Below are 12068 nucleotides of genomic sequence, written 5' to 3'. Positions count from 1 at the left end.
ATTGGCCTTTGCTGTGTCCTCTTCCTAAGGTGTCTGCTGAGTTCCTTGTTAGTAGGAACTTCCTCCCCATGTTCTCCCAAGGGGCGGCAGCAGGATCTCAGAGAGGAGTCTTCAGGCTGTATGCAGCCCTCATTCTGAACAGTTATTTCCGTTTCTAGGAATGAGGATCATTTTTGGAAAATTACTTTTCATCTTTGTATTTACAAAAGTAATACATGTGTGTCATAAAACAAACAATTCAAAGAAGATGTAATTGTATAAAGTAAAAAGCAAAATATAAAATTACTCCCTTTCCTTCCCTAATTTTCACTCCCTGGGACACTCTTGAGAGTTTACTATGTATCATTGTAGACTCTTTTCCTATGTACATAGAACAATATAGAGGAATAGATATAGATATATGGAGACTGAAGTAAATAGAATTATATATGGAGACAGAGACATATAGAAAAAGAGACATAGAGATATAGACATAGAAAAGGTATACTTTTTTACATAAAAATTTAATCTTATACATATTCTATAACTTTTGTTTTTTACTCAACAGTATGTCAGGGACAGCAATCCATACAGTATTCACACACAGGGCTATCTCATTTAAATAGCTGGATTACTATTCCATTGTATGGCTGTACCATAACATCCACTCATAGCCCTACTGATCAACATTTAGATTGTTTCCAATTTTCATCTCCTACAAACAATGCTGCAATGAACATCTTTAACCATCTATATCCTTAAGCATATGCGAAATATATTCCCTTTAGATACATATGCCACATTTCACTTCCTTAGTGGAAAGATTATATCCTTTCAAAAATTTGATAGAAACTGCCAGATTGCCCTCCAATGTGCCATACCAGTTTATACTCCCATCAACAACAGTTTCCTTTCCTCTTCCACTCTCATAAATATTTTATATTAGGAATATTTTAAATATTTCCCAGTATGCTAAGGTGAAAAAATAGTATCCTATCATTGGTTTGTCCTTCTTTGATCGACAGTTAAGTTTGGCATATTTTCCTATCTTTGTTATCAGTGTATTTCCTTTTCTGTGAACAGCCTTGTTCATACTCTTTGCCCATCTGTTGGGTTGTTTCTTACTTGTAAGGGCTCTTTTTCTATTAAAGATGTATTAAATATGTTGAAGTTATTTTCTCTATGGGGTCTTTTGCCATACAGAGATTTTATGTTTTTCTGTTATTGTATCCAACAATCTTATGTTTTATGGTATGAACTCTGTTTAGTATAAAAAATGTCTCACCTTGTATTCCTCCTACTTGAGGAATTCTAATGCCAAGCAGTCACTATGAATTCAGGAGTGCTTTCAAATGAATTTGCATTTAATTCATCACAAGCCTAGCTACATACTTTTTTGAAAAATGATAATACATATATGGTTGAACTTGATTTAGTCGGTTTGTAGACAATGGCCTATGCATCCATGCATTCATGGCCTTGCTGAACACCGTTGTTTTAGAACAAAGCTGGATATGATATATAATTGTTACATACATATAAATGCAGTCTTATACCATACTCAGGGGTACAAGGCACTGAAGAATCCTGAAATGGCATCTGAGCCACAATTTGTCAATTGTGTTTGCTACAGTTTTAGTGCTGAATGTTTTATTTTACTTGAATTCTTTAAATATGGATTCTCCATGTACCATGTGCATGATAGCTCTCTAAACAAGAATGACTGATTAACAAAGTGGAGGACAGGAAAGCACAGGACTCTGAGGTTTACTCAATGGTCTCAAAGGCTGCCCTGAAATCAGCCTAAACTGAAAAATAGTTACACTTGAGAGACACTTCTGCTACTAATAGAGGGGGATGGGGTATCATTCTGGGAAAAGATGTAGACCAATCAAAAAGATAATATTAATAATTCCTAGAGCTAACACTTATATAGCTAAGTGCTTTACAGACATTACCTCCCTTAAAGCAACAATGAGAGAAGTGGGTACGTTCTATGATTACCCCTCCTTACAGATGAGGAAACCAAGGCACAAAAATGTTAAGTGACACATTGAAGTGACGGGGGAAGCTGCCTGTAGAGCCTGACCCTTCTCTCCACTACAGGAAACTGCCTCCAGTGCCAGTGCCATTGGGTTATAGCAGAATAGCCTGTGCAGTTCGTGAGACTCCATCGAGGGATTAGAGCTCAGTGATGATCTTTCTGACACGTGGATTTGGGGTAAGGTGGGGATTCCTTTTGCAAAATTATTCTTGGTGGTATCCAGAATGTAAATGTATGTCTTGTCTGGGTTAACTAAATAACCAGCTTCCAGTCTGGGCTGGAATATCCTGCTGTCTCTCTTTCATTTATTTTGCCCAGTGACAGCCTGGTCCAGTGTAAGACTGACAATAATTTTCTGGCATTTTATATCCATAAAAGAAGAGAGAAAGAAGTGAATGAACTTCTGCAATCATTTGGGTCTTGAATAGCACAGACAAAATCAATCAGGAAATCAGCCCTCTTAACAACTTAATAGCCAAAAATATAATTAAGTTTTTGCAATTATTTAACTCATTGTTCCATTGCCATGTTTTTCAAGCCTTCTCATGGAAATGAGAACATAATGACACTCATCTTCTGCTCCAGTTAGCCCCCAGAACTTTAAAATAAGAGACTGAGGGGGATATCAGTACAGAGGAAGACAAAAGAAACATGCTCATAAAGAGAGCCAACTAAAATGAAATCTTCATGAAATTAAGAGATGGATGGTTCACTGTTTTTGGATATCCCCAGTTAAGCCATCACAGGTCATGTCAGCATATTTAGCAGAAGTCGTCTTGTTACTTCTGTCATGTGTACCTATATCAACGGGAAACTTTAATGGTATGACAGTGAAGAGGGACTTTCTGGCCCTTGACTTGATTTTTACCAGCTGTCAGAACCACTGCTCGGATCATTGCCGCTGTGTTGAGAGAATAATTTTTAATGGGGTTGGTGTTCAGGTCAACATTTAGAATGGAGACCTTAGAAATGTAAGGATTAAGGCAACTGAAGAAGGTCAGCAGTAATCATCAAGAACAATGACCCCCAGCAGACCACAACCCAAATAAAGCACGGAACCTAGGAGAGCTCCAAGTGTCTGCCTCCTGCTCCCTTTGTCTCCTCCTTGATTTCTCTCTGGATCTCTCTATTCTCCCTTTCTCTTTGTGGCTCATTTACCTTAGATTTCTTCTCCTCTTCTTCTCTCTCTCTAGCTTTGTTTTCTTCCATTCTGGTTTATTTGTGCCTCGTTCAAATCCTTGCACCATGAAACCAAAATACCGTCATGTGCCACATAACCACATCTTGGTCAATTATGAACCACATATATGACGGTAGTCCCATAAGATCAGTACTACATAGCCTAGTAAGCTATACCATCTAGGTTTGTGTAAGTACACTCTGATGTTTGCACAAAGACAATGACATTGTTAAGTGACGCATGACTATATATTTTAACTGTAACTGTTTTGTTAAATAAAGCTTTCTAGTCTCTAAATATTAGTTTAAAGTAAAATGAGTTGAAAAATATATTCTCTCTAAGGAACAGAGAGAGCCTTTTTTAAATGTCCTTTGGTATTTGATCTTTAGAGGTTTTTTTCTCCTATCATGAGTCAATGATCCTTTTACAGAAAAACAACACTCTTTGCCTTTTCCTATTTTATAGAAATAGAAGTCAGAGAAACCGTAAAAAAGGCAATATCTGCTTAGCGTCTGGGGAAGGGATAATTTGGGAATATCCTATGTTTACTTTCTGATTCTCTAAGGAGCTGTTTTTTTTTAGAAAGAGCTCTCTTACCCATGTTAATTGCTCTTGGTGTTCGAAGCTCTCTGAGCTGCCACAACCACGGACTTCTCTGGAAACCTCTATGCAGTTAGTTCCTACGTTGCACATAACATGTACCAAACCGTGTCCTTCATGCACACACAAATCCAGCAGGTACTACCAGGGAGGAAACACTTTGAACAATTTTGTGTGGGATACCGAATAGAGTATTTCTGTTTTGACTTATTTCCCTCATCTGCTAAATTTTATGTGGATGATCCAGGAAGAGAAGGTTGTTTGATAGGTATATGTTTCCCATGAACTCATAACTAACATGCAATAGTAGCTAATCAGGTTGAATTTGCTGTTCGGTGGAGGCTTCCTGAGACAGAGCTCAAGGAGGGTTGCAAGAAAAAGACATTAGAATAAAAGGTCCTTGATAGCAGAAAGCCTGATATGGAACAAAAGTTTGATGTCCTTCATGTTCTGGCCTCTGAGAGCATTAAACTACGTCTGGAGAGGGTCGTGAGGTGACTCACTTGAGCTCGAAGGATGATCTCAGTCACATGAGCCAGATTGGAAGGAGGTTGGAGACCAAAGTGGAGGCAGCTGAGGAAACTACATTGAAAGTGTGTTCTGTGCAGTGCACATATTAGGCACTAGATAACGCCACTAAGGTGGCATTTGGTGAAATGCCATGAATACGGTGACAATGAGGTGAAATTTGACGAGGTTTGGAGTAATTGGCTAACAAACACCTGTAGGAGTTTTAGGAGACTCATTGTGTTAACTAGGACAACAAAGTGATATTGCTGCCCTGAAAGTGTCCTGGGAGAGGCCGCCCTGCCGCTGAAGGTGAGGGAAGGTGAGCAAAGCTTTGTGCCCCTCCACTCTTGCTTTAATCAGAGAACATCCTCTTTTGTCTGTTTTACACATTGGATCCTGTGCAAGAGTTAGTTTTGAGAAGAGGTTTACCCACCAGAAAAAAGAAAAAGTTTTAAAGTGACTGATGGAGCCCCCTGTTTATAGAACCCAGGGTGGTGGAGTCGCCTGCCCATGTCCAGGTGTTCTGTCTTGAATAAGGAAGCCATCCACAGCCCACAAGGGGCTTGGCAAGGCCACTTTGCACTTGGTCCATAAGTTGCTAATAGATATTTACAGGTCACGTTTATCAGACACATACTATGTACCAGGCATTATTCTGAGTTTTGTACTTATTCTGTCTTTCAGTTATTACTGTATTTAATCAACTCTCGAACAGCGTATTTGTGTATTAATATCTCAGAAACCAGGCTCCCGCTTATCGTCAATGGCAACTTAGATTCAAGGAAGTACAATAAGCTACCTAATCCTCACATTTATGAGGTGACTACTATTGTCCTCCATTTTAGAGATGAGAAAACTGAGGCACAGAAAGTTTAAGAAACTGGCCCAAGGTGGCATTTGTAAGTGGTCATGTGATGGCTCCTGTTGAAACAGCAAGATTGTGCTACTGACTAGGTGATAGGATCGCCTAGGACGAGTCCTGTTAGTGCTGGGAGTAAATGATTTGATATGAGAACTGTGATGAGGATAGCAATAAATCACTGCATTATACAAAATTACATGTAACTTTTTGGGAAAATAAGCATTAGACTTACATTCTGTATATTTTCTATCAACTCTGCCCTCTCTGACTAACTTCATTATTCACAGTAAAAATCATCAGTCTTTTAATGAAGAAGCTGACCAGAAAGTTTTTGCCTTGAAAGGCTGTAACTTATGGAAGCCCATTCAAACTCTTCCTCACACATAACAGGGACCCATTAAACATTAATTCCCTGCCCTTTTTTTCAGGGTTAGAAAAAATAAAAACTTCCTGTGGATCATTCTTTAAACATGTCATACTGGTGGCTGCCACCTCTGATGTTAAATTTATTTGCTAAATAGAAGTGTAAGCCTTGGAGAACATTATGGTTAGAGCTTTGACAATCCCAGTTGATTTATAAACAGATTTACAATATGTAAAACAATTTTCCTGACTTCTCAAGAAATAGGAAAAGCGTTGAGGCAAAGGAGGATCATCTATAATTGTTTACTATAAGCTAACCGGAATACCATGGAGAAAACGCGAAGGGAATTAAAATTGATAGCTATGATCAGATGCAGATGTCTTGATTGTTAGAAACATGAATAAGAACAAGACCAACAGGGGAGCTCAGAATACTTCCACTTCATGTGTACATGGGGTGGGGAAAATACATGGTTTGTCTGTCAAGTGAGAGCAAATGGGCAAATGACGTGAATTTAGTAAACGTCACCTAAGACGTCTGTGGCTTAGGAACATGCTGAGTCAATTTGCTACTTGAGAATTTACATCACCTTGACAGTGGACTTCCCCAAAAGTGGAATTCTAAGCAACCTCATATCCCTACCTGGGGAGAGCAGAGATTTCCTTTTTCCTTTATCTGTGACAGTCCAAATCATGAGGTGGATACAAATGAGACCTCATTCCCTCCACCCACATTTTCCTTTACATGACAACAAAAAAGATTTTTCCTACAGCTTAGTCACTGGTAGATTAAATAGCATTCTGAAAATTAGGAGGCACGGTGACAAAACTGCTTTCAAGGAATTTTTTTTTAATCTCTAAGTTGGGGATTCTTGAATTCATTATGCAGCATGTACCTTAAAAATGTAGTACCATTAAAACCGATCTGAAAGAATATGACTTGCAATTTAAAACAATAAATAGGAAGCATTACATCATCAGGAAACATTTATGGGGTCTGAAGTATTTGCTACTTGTCTAGATGCTATCAGGTCACTGCTCTATGAAGACACAAGGCAAACCCTAATTATACATGTGCCTGAGAAAATGAAAGCATGCTGGCCTTTATGTGTGAAAATGACACTAAATATGATCAGACAGATGTGCATTTGAGGTTTGTTTTTCAGTCGCACTGAGTTTTCCTTCCATAATTTCTGTAGCACATGTACTACTGGTGACCCCTGTCAAGATTTTAAGATGATTAGCAAGAGTTAGAAGTAGTCTTTGCTCATAAAATGGTTTTGTCTTTGAGAGCTTGCTGGTAATTAAAACCTTGAGCAAGCAATGAGCATCATACCATAACTAAAGCTTCAGTAAAAATAATCTGGACTTGGAGGAATGTGGGAGATGCTAGTAGAACACATCAGTGTAAGTAAGACACTAGGAAGATACACAAGTCATGACAATGTTAGTTACGTTTGAATTAATGTAGTTGAGAAAATTAATTAGGGGAATTATTATGGAACAAGAACTTCAGCCGTTTAATATACTGATCGGATTCCTCTGTTATGCTTTGCACTAGAATTCATCTGGATAATAGTGTGTTAAATTCCTTGGTCATTTTTTTCCTTTGTAGACAGGAGAACCTCACATAACTGTCTTCTGCCACCGTGTTGTGTGAAGACCCTGTGCAACTGTCTTCCTCACTGCTTTCTTTACAGTGCCTGGCACAGAAAGGCATTAAATAAATATTTGTTGCCTGAATACGTGAATGATTGATTGATTGAATGAATGACTTTATTAACTGATTATTGGCATATATAATTGGGTACAGCAGGAAACCAATCACCAGCTCAATCCTGATTATTGCAAATAGAATGAGATTCAGTGGGCCCCAAAATGGGAGGAGACCACCCACAGTCTATTAACCTAAGCATCATGAAAACAGATAACTCAGGTTCTAGAAAATGGATGGTGACTTCCCTGCAGTTACATCTACCAAAAAAGCCTGCAGGTGTACCCTAGATAAGACACACTGTTTCCGTTAATGAAACAGAAGCATTTGTTAATTAACAAAGAAGCGGTCACTTGAGCAGAAAGCTTGGCAAATGCCTTTGAGCAGTTAAGAAAAATTTCCTGCAGAAAAGCATTTCTTTTGATGATAACTTTAAAAAATAATTTATGTAGTTTCTTTTTCAGTAGCCGTGCTCGATCTGTATCGTGCAGCATTATTAGCATTTGTTAACAACAGAAGTGGTAAGGAAATTACTCACCACAATTGTTAAACCCCGTTATTAGAGGCAGAGAGAGAAGAATGGCGTTCATGAGTACTCAGTTCAGATCTCTGCAGTCAGCAGAGGTGTGGCCACGGTGGGGGAGGATGTGAGAATGGTGGAGGGAATTGGCTTGCCTCAGTTTCTGGTGAAGCATTAAAATTTGTAATGCAAGCTACCTAGCTTGACAAGGGTGATTGGTTTCTTTGTTCTAGAAGAGAAGGATTGGGGAGTAAATTCAGATGGGGAATAAATACAGCTCAGAACTTTCCAAGTTTGAATTTCATGAAAGCCTCATTTATAGAGATAAGGCGACATCTCAGGAAAGCAGTGTATATGCTATCTTTTTTTTTTTATTTTTATTTTTTTTTTTCAGGGGAAGTTTTGCCCTAAGTTAACATCTGTTGCCAATATTCCTCCTTTTTTCTTCCTTTATTCTCCCCAGAGCCCCAGTATATAGTTGTGTATACTTGTAAGTTCTTCTAGTTCTTCTGTGTGAGCCTCTGCCACAGCATGGCCACTGACAGACAAGTGGTGTGGTTCCATGCCCAGGAACCAAACCCAGACTGCCAAAGTGGAGCATGCCAAACTTTAAGCACTAGGCCATTGGGGCTGGCTCTATTTTTTATTTTTTAAGAGTGTGCAAAATTAGATTGTCTCAGTCATTTCTTGTGAATGATTTGGTGCCATGGATTAGCTCCCGTTACAAATTTGCATGTCTCATGTGCCTTGGTCCCTATGTGTCTATGCATAATGAGGGCATCTTTGTTTATTTAAAATTCATTCATTCAACAAATATTTCTTGAGCACCAACTAGTCACACATTCTCTATTTTTTCTGTATATGAAAAAATGGGATTGTCTTTAGCTGTGTTTTATTGGGTACAACTTGCTTATGTTTTAGCAGGGACTTCCCAGCACATATAGCACTTTTGTGGAAATGAAAGAAAATAGCTCCCTCTCTGTGCAAGAGAATTATTTTAAAAAGTGCCTCTTCCTTTGAGAAGAGGAAGCCCTATGCCAGGGCACAGGCTTGATGACGGAAGTGAATTCTAGATTTTAGACCCTACCTGGGCACCATTTAGCGGTACACAAAATGCATACCTATATGTGGAAGCTAGTCTTCAATGAAGCCTCACAAAAACAGGTTGGGTTTTGTTCAGCTTTTGGTGATTTGGACCAAGAGTGGGGAGAGTTCCTTCAATCCATGTTAGCCAAAGAATCTTTATACCAAAGACTCTGATCTCAGTTGTCCATCTGGCAAATGAAGGAGTTAGACTAGATCCCTTTTTTTCCCCTAAAAAATATGTATTTTGGGGGCCAGCCAGGTGGTGTAGTGGTTAAGTTCATACACTCCACTTCAGTGGCCCGGGATTTGAAGGTTTGGATCCTGGGCATGGACCTACACACCACTCGTCAAGCCATGCTGTGGAGGCATCCCACGTATAAAATAGAGGAAGGTTGGCACAGATGTTAGCTCAGGGACAATCTTCCTCACCACAAACAACAAAAAAAGTATTTTGGTTTTATAGTATACAGGTCAAGAGTATGGGCTCTGGAGTCAGCCTGCTTGAGTCTGAATCCTGGCTCTATGATTTAAGAGCAGTTTGACCTTAGAGAATCTCTATGAACCTCAGTTTCTTTATTTGTAAAATGGAGATGACAGTACCTAGTACCTAGTTCATAGAGTTATTATGAGAATTAAATGAGATAAAGCATGTAAAGCACTTAATACAATACCTAGAGTATACTTGTTAGCCATTATTATTATTATAGCCAATAATTGCTAGCCATTATTATTATTATTATTGTTATTACTGTTATTTAGTCAGCATGATTCCGTATCTCCAGAAAACCAAGGGCAGCCAATCCCCAGCTTCTACCTAGCAGAGTTCCAGCATCAGTCATCTCACTAACAGTCAATTGTTTATTCTCATTTGCCACCTGGCCAATTACAGCACCCTCTGGGTCACTTATCTATAGTAAATAAGCCTTGACAAAACTACTACCCTCTATCTCCTAACACTAATGTAATACCCCAACAGACATTAAGAGAGAGTCAAGTGGCAGGCACTTTTGCCTGAATCAAATAACTGGTGTTTGTACTGACACCTCAACATGCTCCCAAAAGCAGCCTCTGGAGATTCTTAAGAAATAATCCCTCAAGCAGATGGATTCCTGAAACACCTAAGAAGCACAGTGTATCAGTTAGCCATTGCTGTGTAACCAGCAACCTCCAAATAGAGTGCCTAAAAACAACCACCATTTATTATTTCTTATGAGTTTATGGGATGGCTTAATAGCTTTGCCAATCTGGGGTACGCCTAACTCATCTTGGCTGGGCTCCCTCATGTATCTGCAGCCAGTGGCAGGTTGGCCTTGGCCCAGACAACTAAAGTTCTTAACATGGCTCTAACGTCCCTCCAGCCCAGCCATATACTGATGGTGGTGGCACGGGTCCAAGAGAGAAAATGGAAACAGCAACTTTTTCCAAGTCTTTGCTTGTGTTGAGTTTACTACTCTCATTAGCCAAAGCAAGTCGGAGTGGCCAAGCTCAGAGTCAGCAAGGCAGGAAGTCAGCATACACAAAGGATATGGATAGAGGGAGGCATGAAAAATTGGGGCCGTTATTACAATCTACCGCACACAGTAAATATTAGTTTTAAAGATTTGTAGCATATAATCACATCTAGTAGTCAGCTTCATTGTTTTAATATTCAATCAAACTTATATACTAGTTTTTTCTTGTTTTAGTCACAGGAGATGTCTGGAAAACCAACACAAGATCCAAAAATAAGTTGCTAGTTTCTAAAGAAGTGATAAAATCGTGTCTGAAGCATTCTGTTCTGTTTCTACTTCCCTGCCTGGCTCAGTTTGGGTCTTCAGAGCAATGATTGTCACAGAGGTGTAATTGCTACCAGCCAGAGTAGCTGAAGGACTGCCTTGTGCCCAGTGTTTTATGGAGACCCCCAAGAGCCTCTGAACATGAACGCTTTAAACAAAAAAACCCAGAAAGCTGACAGGTTTCTAAGGAGTGTTAAAGATTGAGCAAAATCTTGATCAAGTTCTCTTCATGAACTTCTAATTTGTTCTTGTAGAAATCGGTTAGCAAGGCCTTCTAAGGTAAATAAAAGATAAAAAGGTAGGGTGAATTTGTCCCTACTAAGGTAAGACTGAAGCATTGACTTATGCAGTTAAGTCACATGCTAGGAGACTCCACCTAACAGTGTAGAAGACGGAGCGCCCCCTTTCATAACAGTTGGCTGTCCTGTCTGCATAGAAGCCAACTCAGAGAGGTCAGAGGGCGCCTGTCAAACAGCTGCTTCCAACTGGTTTGAAAAACCATAGTTATGGCCTTCAAGTCCTCCAGGATGTAAGTTGTCTATTAGAATTCGCATTTGGACTTTAGCTTTAGGATCCACAAAAATACTCTCACACTTGGCAAATATACCTTATAATTTAGTTTACATCTCCAAATTCTGCCACAGCAGCACGATGACTCACACCCTTAAATAAACCTCCACATATTTGAAGACACCATGTGGTCTGCTCTTCTCTAACTTGTTAACCAAACTGGTTTAATATTTTCTTATAGGACCTAGTTTCCAACAATAGCATTTTTTCCCTTGCTTTCCTCTAAACGTTGAAGCCCTTTGCCACATCTGCTCTTAAATGTGGTGACAGTGCTGCCTCGGGTATGGTAAATTGGGACAGTTCCCAGGCCCTATACCTTGTCCGCCCTCCCCAACACACACACGCATTATAATGACAGGTGGCTAGGAAATGACTCAGGAGGTGGAGCCTGGAGGAACAAGGGGAGACTCCCAGCACAAGTGTGGAAAAAACTTGAGGGTTTCGTATATAAGTTTACTTAGTCAATAAACTCCTTCCTCCTGACCTGGCAGACAGTGGCTGAGTCCTCCCCTCTCTCCGCACGCTCTTCAGGATGAACGTGTCTAATTAAGACTCCTACCTCCCTCCAAGTTTATCCTTAATATTGCCGTCACAGAAGATCATCACAGTGACCCCAGGTGGTGACCAAAATCTGTCATAACTCCAACAATGGCAAAAAACACAAAACTCCGGCTTTTAGAAGTCATTCTCCTAACAAAGCAGCCTGATAGGTGTTTCTCTTTTGACCAGAACCCATGCTCGCTACATTCAACTTGGACTACTACAACTCCCCATCTTTTTTCCTTGTTCCTGTTTTCTTTATTTTCTTAACTACTCAAATCTTAGTATTTTCTGACAAAAGCAGCTGCAGTGGGTTGGCTGAGTG

The 12068-nt window shown here is 39.5% G+C and overlaps 1 long non-coding RNA gene across 1 annotated transcript in view; it reads left to right on the top strand.

Annotated features, from left to right (window-relative positions):
- Positions 1–1537: 1537 nt before the first annotated feature.
- LOC138923054 (uncharacterized) overlaps positions 1538–12068 on the top strand; it is a 29677-nt gene continuing 19146 nt past the window's right edge. Inside the window, exon 1 of the long non-coding RNA XR_011436186.1 lies at positions 1538–2200. This is a non-coding gene — a long non-coding RNA (uncharacterized lncRNA). The remainder of the gene's footprint in view (positions 2201–12068) is intronic.

Source organism: Equus caballus, chromosome 2 (genome assembly GCF_041296265.1).
Source record: "Equus caballus isolate H_3958 breed thoroughbred chromosome 2, TB-T2T, whole genome shotgun sequence".
Lineage (NCBI taxonomy): Eukaryota > Metazoa > Chordata > Mammalia > Perissodactyla > Equidae > Equus > Equus caballus.
Note: the sequence above shows the minus strand (reverse complement) of the source record. Positions and strands in the feature narration are given on the sequence as shown.